The 19,089-nt window shown below is 41.2% G+C and overlaps 1 long non-coding RNA gene across 1 annotated transcript in view; it reads right to left on the reverse strand.

The window, feature by feature from the left end:
• LOC149259119 (uncharacterized) overlaps positions 1-19,089 on the reverse strand; it is a 205,699-nt gene that overhangs the window by 155,975 nt on the left and 30,635 nt on the right. The window contains exons 4-7 of the long non-coding RNA XR_016246770.1: positions 16,120-16,159; positions 15,932-16,019; positions 15,694-15,822; positions 15,466-15,550 (exon numbers count right to left, since the gene is read on the reverse strand). This is a non-coding gene — a long non-coding RNA (uncharacterized LOC149259119). The remainder of the gene's footprint in view (positions 1-15,465; positions 15,551-15,693; positions 15,823-15,931; positions 16,020-16,119; positions 16,160-19,089) is intronic.

The raw sequence follows: 19,089 nt of genomic DNA on the forward strand, positions 1-19,089 counted from the left end.
TTACCACTTTTCATCTTACATTGCAAGCCCTATATTCCACCTATATTATTCTGGGATTTGGCACCCATACATCCTCATACCTGAGTAGGGCCCGAAACTTGGCCCTGGGAGGTCGATGCAACTAAAAGAAATGGAAAAAGCATATATTCTCCACAAGAAAAATAAAATAAAGAATGTCAAAATGCAAAAGATGGTCGGGATATACACATTAACACGTGTGCAAAAGCCTAGCATGACCTCTACCTCACCCCTTATGGCCATCACCCAGTTCCGGAGCATCATATTGTTCTTACGCATCAATATAAGGAACCCTGTGTGTCCCAAACCTAATGGGCAATAAGTTGCCTCATTATTAAGGGGTAATATAATTGCGACACAACATACAAGGCAAGCTTTAACCCTTTGAGATATGAACAGTAATACAAAGAAAAATCAAGCAAAAGTAAAAGGCACACAAGATGAATGGAAAAACAAAGGCCAGGTTGGGAACTCATACATCCATGATTGCTCCCTTCTCACATCTATACACTTAGGATGCGAATCCCCATCATGTTGGTCCCTTTGACAATGGCACTTGGTCATGAAGTCTTCTCCCCTCCATTACCATCATTGTTCACATGACACCTATTGATCGAAGAGTGGACTAAGGAAATGTCATTTCCCCTTGGGGAGATGGAAACACTTAATAGGGTTGTCCTTTAGCCACTCCTACCTAGGGAGGTAACACCACTACGAGTTCAAAGCCTTAATTTTAAAAGGGAAGACTTATTTCAAGTGTCAAATTTCCCATTACATTCAAGCTTGGATCCCCTAGATGCAAAAATGGTTAAACATATCTAACGATGTAGTGGCTAGGACTAGATATTTTGTGTAATTATTAGGTGGTTTCACAACCATGGATTGGGCAACTTAATTGGGGCCCAAGTCTTTTAGAGGAGCATATTGGCACCCACAGGTGGAGCATTGAGAGCCATGGGACTCCAAGCAGTAGCAGAGCATCATACATAACCATGGGCACCTCCAACACCCACAACACCCCAACACTTTTCCCTACATTAATGACTTTTATCAGATGATGCACCTACAACAAACATGCCCTCAGTCGGCTTATCACTTTGTGAGGGGTTAGCAGCTGATCCAGGGTCCAAAGGAGGATGGTGTCACACCTTGAGACATGGGAGAGCTAGCACCACCTTGAAAGCCCCCAATGTTGGAGAAGAGAAAAGAATTTTGACTACTTGGAGACCCATGAGGCTACTTTTGTGCCCCAAATTAAAAATTAGGGTCCACAGAGGAAAATTTACAGATACCTAAGAGCCAACCCTTAGTAGGTGATTTATGAGGGCTTTTACTCACATCTTGTCACCAAGAAGCGTTAACATATGTGGGCAACAATTATGTTTTATCATTGGATACTATACTTGTGACCTAGCTTGTGATTAGCACATTATTTTATGATTTTTAGGGACATTTGTTGTTTTTCCACGACACTGGTGTCTAGGACAAAGTCTTAAATCAATGACGCTAGCAAACCAAATATCACAAGATTCACAACAAGACTACTTTGCCACAACGGAACAATATGCACAGTAAATCTAGAAGTGTACAAGAATGTAGACAACCTTTTACAAAATTTACAATATGTACAAACCCAACTTCGTTATATTACATCATCTCATAATACAACTATCTAGGGCTTCCCCATACTAGGGATAATGGATCTCAAAATCCACTAGTACAAGACAATACAAGATAATCTGATGATCTAGTTATTGATGTGCACCTCATAGTTGCTTTGTCATACCCTGGAACCTACTGGTCCTTCTACTCCCAATCTACTCACTAGTTGCTCCTTATTCCATCAAGGAACAACACAAATACTCTAGGAGGGCTACACCTTATCACTGTTGCAAGTCTCTTCTCCACCAATGAACTTTGGCTAATCCAATCTACTCCTCTAGTATAGCCAATACCTGAGCTCCAAAACTACCTTTCCTAGTAGCTTCCTTCTTTCTTAAAAGAGCTACTCATATGCTTAATACTTCACCCACCTTTAGCTGCCAAGTTCCTTTATGTCAAGTTGATCAAGGGCTACTCTTGTGTCACCCACACGCTGCCCTCCAATAGTCCAAAGGTGCCCAATACAACTGTCAATCAATCATTGTAGAAACTGCCCACTGGTTAGGGCTTCTAACCTCCACATCAACCCTTCCTCTTTGGCTAATACAGGCTACCAAAACATATCATCCACTTAGCAAACACTATCAAGAAGAAAGGGCTAATCATACCTCTTCTTAACCACGGGTTCTATGCACTTTAACTCTGAGATGACAGTCCTAGTTAGGGCTTTATAGCAACCCCAAAACACTACTGCAAACTTCTGTGTTATGCTCCAAGACTGGCCCCAAAAACTTCGTTGTACCTTCCCTTGACTGCGGCCTAGCCAAACTAAGGTGCTACACCTCTCGGCCTCCTCAAACAAGGGTTGTACACCTACTGTCACTTCAGGAAAGTCTGCGGCCCATACCTGTAACAATACACAACTCTAAAATGCACCCACACTGCCCAGATCTCCTCCCAACTAACTCGGCCCTCTCTCAAGTGAACTCGGCCTGCACTACAAAGGTAAAACAACCCTAAAGAAATCCAAACGACTCTTTCAACCTCACTATACTTGCTCTTGTCCGGCAGCCCAAAACAGAGAAGATCCCTTTGACTTGTTTGCACTTGGATGATGCCATTTGACTCAAAACTCCCCTTCTCTTTATACACAATAGAAGGGCTTCAATGATTTACACTGTTGAAATTTCGAAGTCTAACCCGTTAGAAATTTTTCTGCACTACCTTGTTTATTTCTCCTACTTGTTAATTACTAAACAAGTAATTTAACCATATAAATACTGAAATAAACACAATGTAGTCTCAACCATCTACAGATCAACAACTGAAAGAAATAGACAAACACACAAGGGACAACGTTATTTTTGGACAATCGTCCCCGGAAAAACCCAACTTGGGAAAACCGATGCAGCAGTTCTGAGGGTTTTATTATTATGCAGCTTTTCTGAGTACAACTGGGTGCCAAACTGGCTCACCCTACAAAGAAAATAATCTGGTAGTAATACCTCTCTTCGGAAGCAGATATTCTGAAAGTCGGCTCCACAAAACCCTCTCCAGCACCTCTCGAAGGCTCGACGTCAGCCCTCTTGAGCTCTGCGTCAGCCTGAAACCCCTGGCTCAGCCCTCTGAGGCTCTGCGCAGCCTCTCTAGCCCTTTGCGTCACTTTTGCAGCCTCCACGTCACTCACGTAGGCACTCTGGCCCTTTGCATAGTCACTGTTGGCCTCTACGTGGCTTTCTCCGGCTCTACGTCTTCCTCTCTGCCTCTACCGCTGGTCTTCCAGCACTATCTTTGCCTCTCTGCTATGCACTCACCGCCCCTCGCTGCAACTGATCACTGGTTCGATTTCTCTTAGCAAACCTCGCTCTAGAAAATCAAATTGACTGATCACTTTGGTGTGTCTCCAACTGACCCTCAAGCCTCCTCTTATATTTTTTTATTGAGTCTTCAACGGCCGAGATTACATCTCTAATCGACGGCTAAGATTAGATTTGGCTTGATCCATGTCATTTAGAACCTTCTAACCCAGTTTTATATTAATACCCATTAATATTTTATTTTCCTAAGTTTAGACTTAGGAACCCATTAAAAATATTAATTATTTTAATATCTCCTCCACCGAGCAGAATTTCCCCAAACCATTGCTGGGTCTTGGAGATCTCATGTGCTTTAGCCTCTCCACCAATTTTCATGGCTAGAGCACATCCGATGCCATCCCATATAAACTCTTAATTTAGGTATGTTCTATGCTTATAGCAATTTATTTCAATTTTCACAATTAGCTCAATATCTTTCCCAGATTAGCAATCACATCAGCATTAAAGTAAACTATAGATAGAACATAAACATAAATCGCAGAAGACAAGCCAAGACAAGAGGACACAAGATGTGGCGCTAGCCAGGGACAAACCCCAATGTGGGGAAACCCTTGATCAATTCTTCTTTTATGTTCTTCAATAGTTCAGCAGAGAGAGAGAGAGATAGTACATTTACAACAGAAGTCAACACTTTGACTTATCTAGATAAGAGCAGAGGTCATCTCTAAGTAGATGATACATGAGATCAGTTGAAGACATGCTACTTCAACTGATTCTCCAAGGTGACTCCTTCACCTCTCATTGTGCTGCATCTTGTCATCATGTTGCACCTCACTGTGCTCCACCATGTTGCACCCATCATCACAATGTTGGACATGACTGTTGCACTCCTGTCCCATGTGCCATGGTTGACCATGTTGTCATACTGCATGTCTCATGTGCTTGCAGCACCATGCTTGCACTGCTATCCATGATAGCCATGTTGTCCATGCTTCTTGTTGTACCATCTGCCTTCTGCCATGTCACAGTTGTTGTCCCACTTTGCCTTGCCATACCTTGCAGCGGTCCCATACGTTTTAGCGTACCTGGCTGATGTCCATGTGTCTTAGCAGCACCATGTCACCTTGTTGTCCATGCATGTTAGCAACACTATGTCACCTTGTTGTCCCATGCATGTTAGCAACACAATGTCTTTGTTGTCCCATGCATGTTAGCAACACCATGTAGCCCAGTTGTCCTATTCACCTTGCTGCACTAGTTAGCAGCGCCATGTAGCCTAGTTGTCCCATATATATATTAGCACTATTGTACTAGTTGCCTTGTTGTCCCATGCATCTATCCATCAGTTTACAAACAACCCTCAATTCTATTACATGCTACTGTTGATTTCTGCCTAGGGTTCTGTGCATGTACTAGTCTGGTTAGGGCACACCAACTAGCTTAACGTATAGGGAAAATATCCATGTTTGCCTTGCTGTCCTTAGAGGTGACTGCGGCCTGGTTAGAAGGTCCGTTTTAGGTCTCTCGGCCATCCAAACTTCATCTCCCAATTGTTGTAGCAGTCCCTCACTGCGGCCCTATAAATGTGTCACTAAAACTGCCCACAAATAAGTCCTATGACTGTGTTTGCCCTTCCAAGAGTCTATACTCTTCCACATGATCCTAAAACAATCCTTATTGTTGCAGTATGACAAAAAGGGAACTTGGCCCCTTCTCCAACACTTCGGACCCCTCCAAACAACAACTAAGACTATTTCTAAATACGTTGTCCATACAGCCCTTCCACATTATCTAGGGCAACCTCCTAATGTTGCGGCTAGGGCATGGTATTTTCCTCCTTGACTGCGTTTTTGTAGGGACCAACGTATAGGGTTGTAGGCTTCCTTCTTGAGAGCATTAGGGCTTCTCTTTCATGACTGCATCCTCTAGACTAGGGCAGTGTATTCCTTCTTCTAGACTGCAGCCAGGGCAGACTCTTTTCCTCCAACATCTAGGGCTTCCACTCCTAGATTTCTCTTCCACTAAAATGCAAGAGAAGCGGAGAGACATCAAGATAGAAGTGTGTGTGAGAAATGACTCTCAGGTCATCTCCTTCTATACTAAAACGTTGAGCACATGTGGGGTTTATTTGGTTGCTGGCCAATCTTGACGAATTGTCTCATAACACAATTAAATTCATAACTCCATGAATACTTATTAGAATCGGATGATGTTTAGATCAATCCTACACCTCTCGATGAGAGGGATCCAAGAAAAATATCAGCTGCCATAAATATGATGACCCACATGGAGTTTGGTCCTAGTTTCCAATTTCAACATTCCTTCTCAACTAGGGAGAACTCCATCTGTTGATCCATATGTCTGACTGTACTATCTCTGCCATCAGTGCCCTACACTGCTCTACTGAACCATGAAGAAGAATAATTGATAGAGAATGTCTCATATCATTCTCTACTGACTCGAAGTCAGTTTTATTGATCCCATATCAATATCACAAGAGAGTGTCTCAAACCACTCATACTGATCCCAGATCAATGGAGGTCATCCTAGCATAGGGAGTACGGTAGATCAACGATGCGTCCATCGATAGTACTACTATGGTCCCTAACCCCATTTCCCTGCTCATTGGCCAGATGAGAGGTACTTCCCATGAGTCCCAAACTGCATGGGTGGAATGCCTCGACAAGAGAACCATTCGTCCTGTCCCTAAGTCGCCACGGGTTATCACAGGGGAAGGCTGAGCCATTCACCCTGTACACAGCGCACTGTTAGGGAAGGGTGAGTCGCCCTATGGTCGCATGTTGCTCTAGTAAGTACCCCAAGTCCCCCGAAGCTCCCAGAGCTCAATGCATGCAACATGCAGGACCCTCATAAGAGGGTCTCTCAACGACTCCAAGTCGTTCGGTAAAGCCACAAATTTGACCTTTCCCTGGGGCTTTGACAAAATGTCTACGACCTGTACATCAGTCTCAATGCGATGGAGCCTCCTCGCTCATCAACATAACATATCCCAGATAAGGTGGTATTTGATGTCTGTTTGCTGGAGTAATCATAGAATACAGGATTCCTCAACAATCGAACCCCCCCCCCCCCGGTGGTTGTCACAGAGGATCACGATGGTATCTATCATGTGTACAAATAACGCACTAAAGAGCTTCCACAACTAGGTAGCTTCACACGAGATCATACTCATAGCTATGTATTCGGTCTCAGCAGTGCTTATAGCAACCGATTTCTACTTCCTGCTCATCCAGGATATCAAACAAAACCCAAAGAGAACCAACACTTGGAAGTGATCTTGCAATCCTCCACACTGCTTGCCCAGTCAGTATTCGAATAATCATGCAGCTTTGTATTTCCGGCAGTGTATCTCAATCTATGAGAGATTCTGCTCCGAAGATATCTCAGAAAATCCTTGGCACCAATCTAGTGAGGCTCAACCATATATGAGCTCACCATGCTACATGCAAAAACATATATCCGGATGGAAGTTCACCAACAACATCAATGCTAGAATGAGTTTATGAAACTCATAGGCATTTCCCAAATCAGGTCCGGCATCCCTACCACATAACTTCTGAAAGTTAAGCTCAATCGAGGTAGTCACGGGCTTGCAGTTCACCATTCCAAATCTGAAATCCAACTCCCTCTTACTTTTTCAATTGAGAGGGTCTACACCTGTCAGAAAGAGGTCATCGTCAAAAGGTGCTAGTATGAGAGGTCTATCATCCACAACCTTCAAGCAAAGTTTTGGATCAGCTTCACTCCCAGTGAATCTCAGCTTCATCAGACAACTATCAATCCTCTCATACTATGTCGGGGGTTTTTTGCTTCAAGCCATAGAGGGCTCTCTTCCACCTGCACACATGAGATTCCCGATCATGAATCTCAAACCCCTTGGGTTGTTCCAAACCTGTGGACCTGCTATATGAGGGGAATGGTCTCCTTACAAGATTTTCCTTCGGTACATCTCAGACATGTACCTTCATTCTTTTCTTGAATTCAGGCATCCTTGTCACCATCTGACTCACATCGGGTAGGGCCCCATAATAAGTAGACCTCTGGTGCTCTAGATGAGATGTGACCACTGACATGGTCCCCAATGGACCATCCTGCAGATTGCCAACCCTGAACTCAAAAGCATCTTTGAAAATTCCATTTTCAAACACGTACCTTTCCATCGATGAATGCCACCTGGTAACCTTTGCCTTCCATTGCCGAAATGGACACCAGGTTCTTCTTGCAATCAGGTCTGCAAAAGAGAATTTTGTAAATGAATCGAGTTACCCTCATTCAATTGAAGGGTAACATTCCCTACACCCTTTCCAGGATAGGTGGCATCGGCTCCAAGTATAATCCCACGATTGTTTCCATCTCTACTAAAATAGAGAGAGAACCCTTCTATCCGATGAAGTGCCTTGAAGCACTACAATCAATAAGCCAGATAACCAAATAATTTGAAGGAGAGGGCCAATACAAGATAACGCTTCTTTATCTTATTAGAAACAACATTTGATTCTTCATACCTGAGGTTCCTTGCTTTCTTTGAAGAGTCGGTCATTTCCTTGATGACCTGCATTACCTGTCATTCCTTTGATCCTTGAAGATGTCCCTAGAATGATTGTTATCATCATCAAGTGATGTGTCCCTGCCATTCAGACACTCCTTCGCCATTCAGACACTCCTTCGCATAATGGCCGAGCTTATTTACAAACAAGGCATCTCCCTTTACTTCCACCCTTAGATCCAGACTTCCCAATGAAGTGATCATTAGGTAGGCCATCAAAAGCTTCCTCTGCACCATTCTGATAATATTCTCTGCTTTGATTTCAACCTCGGTGAATTTGAAGAGGGATGAGGAATCGATTGATCATTTTGTCCTTTCCCAACTATCTTTAGTGATTTCTCTTTCACTCTTTCTTGGGAATTGTCTGCACCTCAGCTCTCATACCATGTTAATTTAGGTATGTTCTATGCTTAGAGCAAATTATTTCAATTTTTACAGTTAGCTCAATATCTTTTCCAGATTAGCAATCACAACAGCATTAAAGTAAATTGCAGATAGAACATAACTATAAATCGCAGAAGACAAGCCAAGACAAGAGGACACTAGATGTGGCGCTAGCTAGGGACAAACCCCAATGTGGGGAAACCCTTGATCAGTTCTTCTTTTATGTTCTTCAACAATTCAACAGAGAGAGAGAGAGAGATAGTACATTTACAACAGAAGTCAACACTTTGACTTATCTAGATTAGAGCAAAGATCATCTCTAAGAAGATGATACATGAGATCAGTTGAAGACATGCTGCTTCAACTGATTCTCCAAGGTGACTCCTTCACCTCTCATTGTGCTGCATCTCGATTCTCGTCATCATGTTGCACCCATCATCACAATGCTGGACCTCATGACTGTTACACTCCTGTCCCATGTGCCATGGTTGAACCATGTTGTCATACTGCATGTCTCATGGGCTTGTAGCACCATGCTTGCTACTGCTATCCATGCTATCCATGATAGCCATGCTGTCCGTGCTTGCTATTGTACCATGCATGTTTTTGTACCATGTGCCTTCTGCAATGTCACAATTGTTGTCCCACTTTCCCTTGCCATACCTTGCAGCTGTCCCATATGTCTTGGCATACCTAGCTAATGTCCATGAGTCTTAGCAGCACCATGTCACCTTTTTGTCCCATGCATGTTAGCAGCACTATGTCACCTTGTTGTCCCATGCATGTTAGCAGCACAATGTCCTTGTTGTCCCATGCATGTTAGGAGCACCATGTAGCCCAGCTGTCCTATTTACCTTGTTGCACTAGTTAGCAGCACCATGTAGCCTAGCTGTCCCATATATATGTTAGCATTGTTGCACTAGTTGCCTTGTTGTCCCATGCATCTATCCATCAGTCCACAAACAACCCTCAATTCTGTTGCATGCTACTGTTGATTTCTGCCTAGGGTTCTGTGCATGTACTAGTCTGGTTAGGGCACACCAACTAGCTTAACGTATAGGGAAAATATCCACGTTTTCCTTGTTGTCCTTAGAGGTGACTATGGCCTAGTTAGGAGGTCCATTCTAGGTCTCTCGACCATCCAAACTTCATCTCCCAATTGCTGTAGCAGTCCCTCACTGCGGCCCTATAAATGTGTCACTAAAACTGTCCACAAATAAGTCCTATGACTGCGTCTGCCCTTCCAAGAGTCTATATTGTTCCACACGATCCTAAAAAAGTCCTTATTGTTGCGGCATGACAACAAGGGAACTCGGCCCCTTCTCCAACACTTCGGACCCCTCCAAACAACAGCTAAGACTACTGCTCAATACGTGTCCATACAACCCTTCCACATTGTCTAGGGTAGCGTCCTCATGCTGCGGCTAGGACATGGTACTGTCCTCCTTGACTGTGTTTTGGTAGGGACCAGCGTATAGGGTTGTAGGCTTCCTTCTTGATAGCATTAGGGCTTCTCTTTCGTGAATGCGTCCTCTAGATTAGGGCAGTGTATTCTTTCTTCTAGAATGCGGCTAGGGCAACCTCTTTTCCTCCAACGTCTAGGGCTTCCACTCCTAGATTTCTCTTCCACTAAAACCCAAGACAAGTGGAGAGAAATCAAGATAGAAGTGTGTGTGGGAAATGACTCTCAAGTCATCTCCTTTTATACTAAAACGTTGAGAACATGTGGGGTTTATTTGGTTGCTAGCCAACCTTGACGAATTGTCTTATAACACAATTAAATTCATAACTCCATGAATAATTATCGAAATTGGATGATCTTTAGATCAATCCTACACCTCTCGATGAGAGGGATCCAAGAAAATTATCAATTGCCATAAATAGGATGACCCACATGGAGTTTGGCCCTAGTTTCCAATTTTAACATAAAAACTCCCTTCTCTAGAGGTACATGAGCACTCATGGCACAATCGTCATCATCCTCTACCTCCTTCTCTACCTCTGTTGGCGCTGCCTTGGAGTCAGACGCCTCTTCTTTATTCTTCTTCCCCGGACACTGGGTAGCATAATGGCCCAGTTCCCCACAGTTGAAGCACTTAATCTTGGAGAGGTACTTTTTCTTCCTCTTCACCTGCTACCCTACAGATGCTAGGGTTCCATCCTCTTCCTCTTCTTTCTTGACCCGAGCTCCTTTGCCACTACTTCCTGCGTTGGTCAGTCGTCTGATCTCTTCTTGGGGAAGAGTTTCCCACAATTCTTCCCAATCCAGAAGATTCGCTCTACCCAAAATGCTTTGGACAAATGTATCCCACTCCTCGAAGACTGCGTTCAAGGCGGTCCTCACCATCCACTCATGATCTGGCGTGGCCCCTACGGAAGTCAGTTGGTCCCGGATCTCCTGCAACCTGCTAAGGAAGTGATTTATCTACTCCCCGTTCTTCATCTGATACGACCGTGGTTGATTCTCCTATAACATCTTCCTCTACACGAAAGTGCCCTGATACAATGTCTTCAAGGTGTCTCACATCTCCTTTATCGTATTCTTCTTACCAGTATGTTGGACTACATGATCCTTGACCCCATCAAGGATTATGCACTTAGCCTTGGCCATCGCATCCTCATACCTTTTGTTATCAGCTAGGTCAACTGGGATAGCCATGGTTCTCAAGGTGAAGGCCTTGATGCGATGTCTATCTAGAATAGACAGGATCCTGGCCTTCCAGATGACAAAGTTGGACGCCCCATCCAGCCTGTCTTGATCCCTCAGTCCATTCATGGCCATCTCTACTCTTGTTTACGACTCCTCTAAGTCTCTACTTCCCTTCTGGAAGTTCTCTGCTAGACTCCCTCTGAGTCTCTACTTCCCTCCTTGAAGTCCTCTTCTAGACTCCCTCTGAGTCTCGATTTCCCTCCTAGAAATCCTTCTGCCAATAGTTGAATCACATCTCTCTGATCTCCTTTGCTCCTGTAATACTGATCTGGATTTCTTGGCTAGAAATCCGCCTAGGTAGCGACTCCCTTCTACCTTGGTTCTGTCCTGTTAGGTATCATTTTGTCTCAATAGCAACAGCACCCCACCAGCTTCACACTCCACAATCTGCCCATAGCTTCCTATGCCCTGACAACTGAAGCACTGAGCCTCTAGGCTTTGCACAATCACGACAATGGCTAAATCGCTCCACTAGCCAACTGCGTCACTCCTACTCAGCTGAGCAGGATGGCGTGGCTCTTCATGAGCCTCTTCTGCCTCTCACTACTTTTGCGCTGGCCCCTTCTCTGGCTCGAAATGGTGACGCGGGCCCTCTGCATCAACCCTTCTCTACTGCTTTCTGCTTAGGAACAGCTTCTATCACTCGAGACAGTTGTTTCTGCTACAAATTTTCTGATTCAACTAGTGCCTTAAGCTCTCCTGTGATCTGCAATGTTTTGATACCATGTTGAAATTTCTAAGTCAAACCTATTCGACATTTTTCTTCACTATCCAGTTTATTTCTCCTACTTGTTTATTACTGAACAAGTTATTTAACCCTATAAATACTGAAATAAACACAATGCAGTCTCAACCATCTACAGATCAACAACTAAAAGAAATAGACAAACACACAAGGGACGCCGTTATTTTTGTACAATCGTCCCCAGAAAAACCCAACTTGGGAAAACCGGTGTAGCAGTTCTGAGGGTTTTATTATTATGCAACTTTTCTGAGTACAAATGGGTGCCAAACTGGCTCACCCTACAGAGAAAATAATCTGGCAGTAAGACCTCTCTTCGGAAGCAGATATTCTGTCTGCTCCACTAAAACCTCTCCATCGCCTCTCTGAGGCTCAGTGTCAACCCTCCAAGGATCTGCGTCAGCCCTCTGAGGCTCTATGTAGCCTCTTTGGCCCTCTGCGTCACCTACGCAGGCCCTTTGGCCCCCTGCGTAGTCACTACTGACCTCTGCGTGGCTTCCTCTGGCTTTACATCTGCCTCTACGCTGGTCTTCCGGCACTATCTCTGCCTCTCTGCTACTCACTCACTACCCCTCACTGCAACTGATCACTGGTTCGATTTCTCTTAGCAAACCCCACTCTAGAAAATCAAACTGACTGATCACTCTAGTGTGTCTCCAACTGACCCTCAAATCTCCTCTTATACTTTTTTTGTTGAGTTTTCAACAGCCGAGATTACATCTCTAATAAATGGCTAAGATTAGATTTGGCTTGATCCATGTCATTTAGAACCTTCTAAACCAGTTTTATATTAATACCCATTAATATTTTTTTTTCCGAAGTGTAACCTATTAAAAGTATTAATTATTTTAATATCTCCTTCACCAGGCAGACTTTCCCCAAACCATTTTTGGGTCTTGGAGATCTCATGTGCTTTAGCCTCTCCACCAATTTTCATGGCTAGAGCACATCCGATGCTACCCCAAATCAACATACACAAAGATGGTTTTTCTAACTGTCATAAGGCCTCCAATCTCTAGGCCGACCTTAACCAAGCCAACCAATTATCTTCAAAAATTCATCTCATTGTAGTGAACTTGGAATTCGATGATTTTCATTGTGTTGGATTCCTCTCAATGTCCTCTATCACCTCCATCCATCACATGTCCAAAATCATCACAGATTCACACCCATCAACTTAGGTGCAAAGCCCGCACCTTGGGTTCCAAGCCCACAATGTCATATTGTGGTGCTCCAACCTCCAAACCCCAAACCATAGGGCTTGGAGTACCTCCCAAGCTACCAAAATCAGCAACATTAGGCAATATATTTTATGGCTTCTTATATAAATAAAGGAGAGATCATAGCCTCGGGGGTTAGCTCAATTTGTCGAGTTCCTACCACTAAAGCACCTCGTTAATGGGAGGTCATGGGGTCAATTCTCCTCCATGCCCTTAGGGTTAGGCTCTGCTAATACGTCAGTGGGATGTGATCCCTTCGGGTGACTCTGCTTGGATATTTCCTCAGAACATTAAAAAAAAAGTTAGAGGAGAGATCATTTGTATTAAATCACCATCACAAATTGGAGTGACCTCTTTTCTTGTGGTGGAGATGTGACCTATGAATGTACTTTGATATTGGGAGAAAATCATTTCTCTTTAGAGCTATTGTCTTGGATCAATGGATGGAAATCTTAGCATGTTATCTTGTGAGCTTATTGTTGAATATTATTTCTTTATGTCTTATGTATGGAATATATTGAATCTAGGTTTTGCTATTGTGCCTTAATTTGTTGAAAATCTATTTGGTAGAATCTATATATCATTATGGCGTGCATTACTCATCAAATAACATGTGAATGATAATCCTAGTGGTGAAATTTGATTAGCTTTCCCATGAAACTTCTTGATCCATTGCATAGGTAATTGCAAGGGTTGTTGGTGTTAGGCCATTAATTATCCTTCCTCCTTAACAAATTCTTGGTCATTTAATCAACTCATAGACTCCATCCACCCAAGGATAAGGAATAAGCCCTCCTTCTTGATGATCAAATTCATTTTTATCCATAAATTTATCCCTATTTCTCTTAACCTAACTCGGCCCCTTTAAGGCCAAGCAACCAAGCTAGGGCTTGGTGCAAATTCATAGAGAAAAGGAATTTCTGAAGTTGGAGAATCCACAAAATCCCTTATTTAGGTAGGCATTCACTTCAATTTCATCCATAAATTTCTTTGCCCTAGTTACTAGCCCTAAGTTAACCCTAGTTTGGACTTAGCTTCAACTTGGGGGATTTTTTTAGGGTTTTATGTGCCTTGTTCTCATTGAAAATCATTTTTGGAAACCATTTCTCCTTGCCTCATTGAAAACCATTTCTCGTTGCCTCATTGAAAATCATTTTTGGAAATCATTTCTCCTTGCCTTGACCTTTGGACATCCCAACACTCAAACTATTAATCAAGCCCTAGGCCTTGTGCCTCATTTAATAGGCCTCTACCAAGAAAGTGAATCACTTCCTATTGCAGCCTTGAGCCTAAACTGTGACTTTCTTGTAGAAGGCCTCATTGTGTAACCTTGTACCCTAACTTTAGAATGCCCATTAGGTGACTTTCTCACATACCAGGACTCCTCCCATTGGTGAAAATCTATAATGGGCAGGTGTTTTTGGCTGTGGTGATAGTGAGCCATCACCCCATGGTTGTCACTTGGTCTAGTGTTAGCATTGTAGGGTACCCCCTCTAAGGCCTACTAGATTTTGTGGCAACAATTATCATTAATATTATATTGCTGTTAGTGGAAGGGAGATCTATTTATGTTTTTGTAGCATTTACACTTAAATAACCAATCACAGTCAAACTAAACTTGTAAACTATTTTAGAATTACTAAATAAATCACCAATGGTAGTCACTCTAAGACTAAACCTATTAACTAATTCAGTATGTAATCTCACCACTATTAACCACACTAAGGAAAAACTCCAACTCAATGCTAACATATAAAACTATGTGAAATTTCAATGTATTAAGAACCTTGTCTTTTTATTATGCAATGATCTCATCCCTATATATATAGTAATTTTATTTTCTAAAAACCTAATCCCTAATAGTTACTAAGCATTCATCATTCATCTAAACTTGTTAATGGTAAAAAAAAATCAAAGAAACTAGATTAATCTCTGAACTTTGAAGGATAAAAATTGTTGGAAGGAACAAAATCAAATCTATCATATGAAAATCACAGCTACAACCACAACCACTTCCTAAGTCTGGATAGATATCCAACTTAACCACCTTTGCTTCTCACAATGATTTCTTAGAATTTTGGCCATCAACAATTCAATATAAATAGTAGAGATCCAACAATTAATCTTATGAATCCACATCACATATAGGGTTAGTTGTTTGAACACATTAAAAGGAATAAAATCAAATATACCATATGATAGTCATAACTACAACCACAACCACTTCCTGAGGATACATAGATATCCAACTAAAAGATGTTTGCTTCTAACAGTAATTTCTTAAAATTTGGATTACCAGCAATGCAATGTAAATAGTAGATATATAACAACTAGTTTTATGACCACATATAGGGTTAGTTATTTTCTCAATGCTTAAGATGAAAAAACATAGAATGTGTATCTACCTGGCCAAGAATGATGGGAACCTCTAAGAGTTGCACATCGCCAACTCCAAAGGAAATATTTAACTCCATCTTAGATGTAAGTTAACTGCAAAATAATCGAACACCACCTTATCCTCATAAATATTAAGAGAAAAAACAAAACTATTTCTAAAAGAAAGATAAAAACAAAGAGAAATAAATCCACTTACATCAACCATATCACTTTATTCATTAGAGAAGAATGTGTACCTGCATGCTTCTAGGTGAATATGGAGGGACAAGGAGGCCTTGATGAATCTCCAAACAAAACAACTAAACAAGAAAAGTCTCAACATATTCTTTTCTTTTCAATGACATCTTATCTCCTCCATAATTTAACTGCAAACCAACCAAAAACCACCTCAAAAAGATACCTTAGTAAAACAAAGGTAGAGACATCAACTCAAGAGGATAAATATTTGCAAAAATATAATAAACAAATTCATACCTGAGGAAAAATAAGAACCAAATGCATGCCTATTGATCCACCATAGCGTCCATTATAATTAACCTAATCCTCAATTCTAGTGATTACCCTTTATCAAAATACAATAAAATTGTACTCAAGATGACAAATATCTACAAAAATATAAAAATCAAAGCATACCTGAAGAAAGATAAAATCCAAAAACATACCTATACCAACTACTCCACCAGAAGGACCTTTCCAGCAGACCTGCTCCTCCATTCCAATGTTGACCCTTTATCGATTTTTAATAAAATTCTACACTCTCTACCTATCCCTACAATATTTTATAATCTATGTTTTCTTCCCAATAATAACAAAAGGGTAAATAAAAAATTGAACATAAATGAATAATTGAATCTAAATCGTCTATGCCATAACATACAAACTACAGGAATCTAGTTTACAACCTTGAATTAAAAGGCTAATGAATACAAATCTACAAAGGAAAACCTAATAGAAATGGACATTCTTCCAAAAACTAGTAGGTACTAGGTAATGTTAAAACCTATGAGTGAAGTCATGATTGAAGTTTCACAGACAATGGAAACCTTGATAGATCATAATACTGATCTATTCCGTGTAAACAGCTTGCTCCACCGGCAGAACATATTGTCCATTCATTTGTTAAACATGCCATTATACAACAACATGGAAAATTGGGCAAGAAAATTTAGTGACTTGCATCTTTATCTAAGAAGTTTGTGGTCAAGCCTCTCCTAACTAACATGTGTTCCCCAATCTCCTGTGCATGCAAACCACTTAATTTGCACTGAGAATGATTTAAGAAATATATTACATTGATTTCCATTAGAAATTACTTATATTACTGCAATCACACAAAACAGTTGGACAATCGAACTTAAACCTATAGCATCCCTTAATTCTATATTTGACAAAATAGCTATATCCCCCACATAAAAAGGTTACCTATCTAGTACCAAGAATGAGTCACAACAGCATCTTCTACTTTGTGTTGATTGGTAATTCTCCCCTGTTTCAAAGAAATTGTGTAAACACTTTCTACATGTCCATATACACATTGTTCTCAATTAAAACAATTGCAAGTCGTGTAGAGTAATAATCTTTTTGGGGGTAGAGTAATAACCCATGAGAATTTCACAATAGCCAAATGCATAAGAAATAATGAACTCCATTCTTCATATTCATTATCCCATCTCTATAATTTAACTACATATCAACTAAAAACTATAGGAGAAAAGGCAATTTAGTGCGGAGACATGTGAGGGAATAAAGATATATCTTAGGAAACTAGATGTTATTTATTTGAATTAAAGAGAGAGTTAACAGGGATGTTAAAGACTAATGGACAATCCACAAAAGTTAGTTTTCATGTGTGGGTTTATCTTGACTCATCCCCTACACAATCTACAAAGCTCTTCCATGGATGTAAGCATAGCATTAGGGGAATTTTGAGGTCAAAAATAGGCCTCAAAATGAAAAATGTACTAACAAAATCAACTTTAAGAGAGCCACTAGGATTCAAAATGATGATGTCATCCCTAGGGGAAGATTTTTGTGGGCAGAAAAGAATCAAACTAGACTTTTTTTAGTCAAATTCTTTACTTATCTCCTTGTAGGTTTACTCAAATTTAATGAGTATACAATTTTTGGATGTGGAATTAGATTTCGCATCAAATGAGTACCCACTCTACATAATTTTGAGTAGTTCCACACCAAGAAAAGTTCAATACATGAAAAACTGTGTTTTAAACATACCCTTGTATGCCTTACTCATACCCTTATAGCATGAAGCTATCCTTAACGCTAGTCCTTCGCCATTATTAACCACAAAAGTGTATTTACTCGGAAAAGTATGGTCTAATATATTTGTTAATTCCTACATGTGTCTGATGCATCCAAGATTTCCTCCTCCAAAGGCTCCTTAACGATATAAATATTAAATCGATCTCATAATTCCTATACTAGTCGGTGGGAGTAAAATGCTATGAGTGATTTGATCATAGTGAAGTAGACCTAAAAAACTAAAAAAGGTGGTATACTTCAACCCATGAGTGTCAATTCCGAGATTACTCACATCATTAGAAGTCAAGAGGAAATTAGTTCGTTGAAGCCACACCAACCAGGTGCACTAGACGCTTTTTGTCTTGAGAAATATCCACTCATAGATTGAAGCATAATGATCTTTGTTAGGCATAGGACGTGCAATAAAAATTCTATATATGAAGAGTGAGTAGTAGAACTCACAAGAAGCAGGTTCTTCACTAAATTCAACCTGAGGCCTTGAGGCTACACTCCCTTGAGCAAGTCATTTGTTTGTTCTCTTTACTTTTCAATGAATGTGAAAATGCCCCTAGGTTACTTATTTATTGAGGTACAAAGAGAAACTCCCACTTTTCTCCTCCTAGTTTGGTTGGGACCCTTACCATGGACACATTAAGTCTTCTGAGTCTCACCCTTATGATTCTTGTTTCGTACTTGTTACCCACCAAAAGTGGGTGACCCCATAGGAGAATTTTTCTCCTTTAAATCTCTTCAACCAACAACTAGCAACCCTTGATAGCCACCAGTGTAGCTGATGTATTATGTCGTTCGATCTATGCTCCCTAAACCAGTCATGTGTATCCTTGCCCATCTATTAATAGCATGTGTTTGGAGGTGGGAAATCCACCTCTAAAGGTATGTTTTTCATTGTGCAATCGGGTGCTTATGCTTGTTTTTCCTTGGGCATGTTGGGCAATTTGGTGACTTGGAAGAGAAGGGTTTTGACTATAGTGTTGTTCCCTCACCTTAAATGAAGGGTTAATCCTCAACCTATTCCCATGGGATCTCCTCTATTGGCCTATGGATTCAGGGAAGGCACTACTTGGGAGACCTTGATTTTGGTAGTGCAGTCCCATTTTCCCAGTTCACATTTTTCACTCTCCTCTGCACATTACAAGCCCTATTTCATCATCTTCCCTCTCTGGTTCCACATGGCCACTAGGTCCACAAGGCACTAGTATGCCCCCTCCCCTTGTCCACATGTTTGGGTTGGGTCTGGAATTGTTGCCCCAGAGATTGATGCAACTAAAAGCACATTAAAAGCATATCATGGCCACAAGTAAGAAACAAAAGAAAATAATATCATAAAATGCAAAAGATGGCTGAAACATATA

Source organism: Pinus tabuliformis, chromosome 6, assembly GCF_031772625.1.
Source record: "Pinus tabuliformis cultivar Carrire ecotype Pingquan chromosome 6, CPIR1, whole genome shotgun sequence".
NCBI lineage: Eukaryota > Viridiplantae > Streptophyta > Pinopsida > Pinales > Pinaceae > Pinus > Pinus tabuliformis.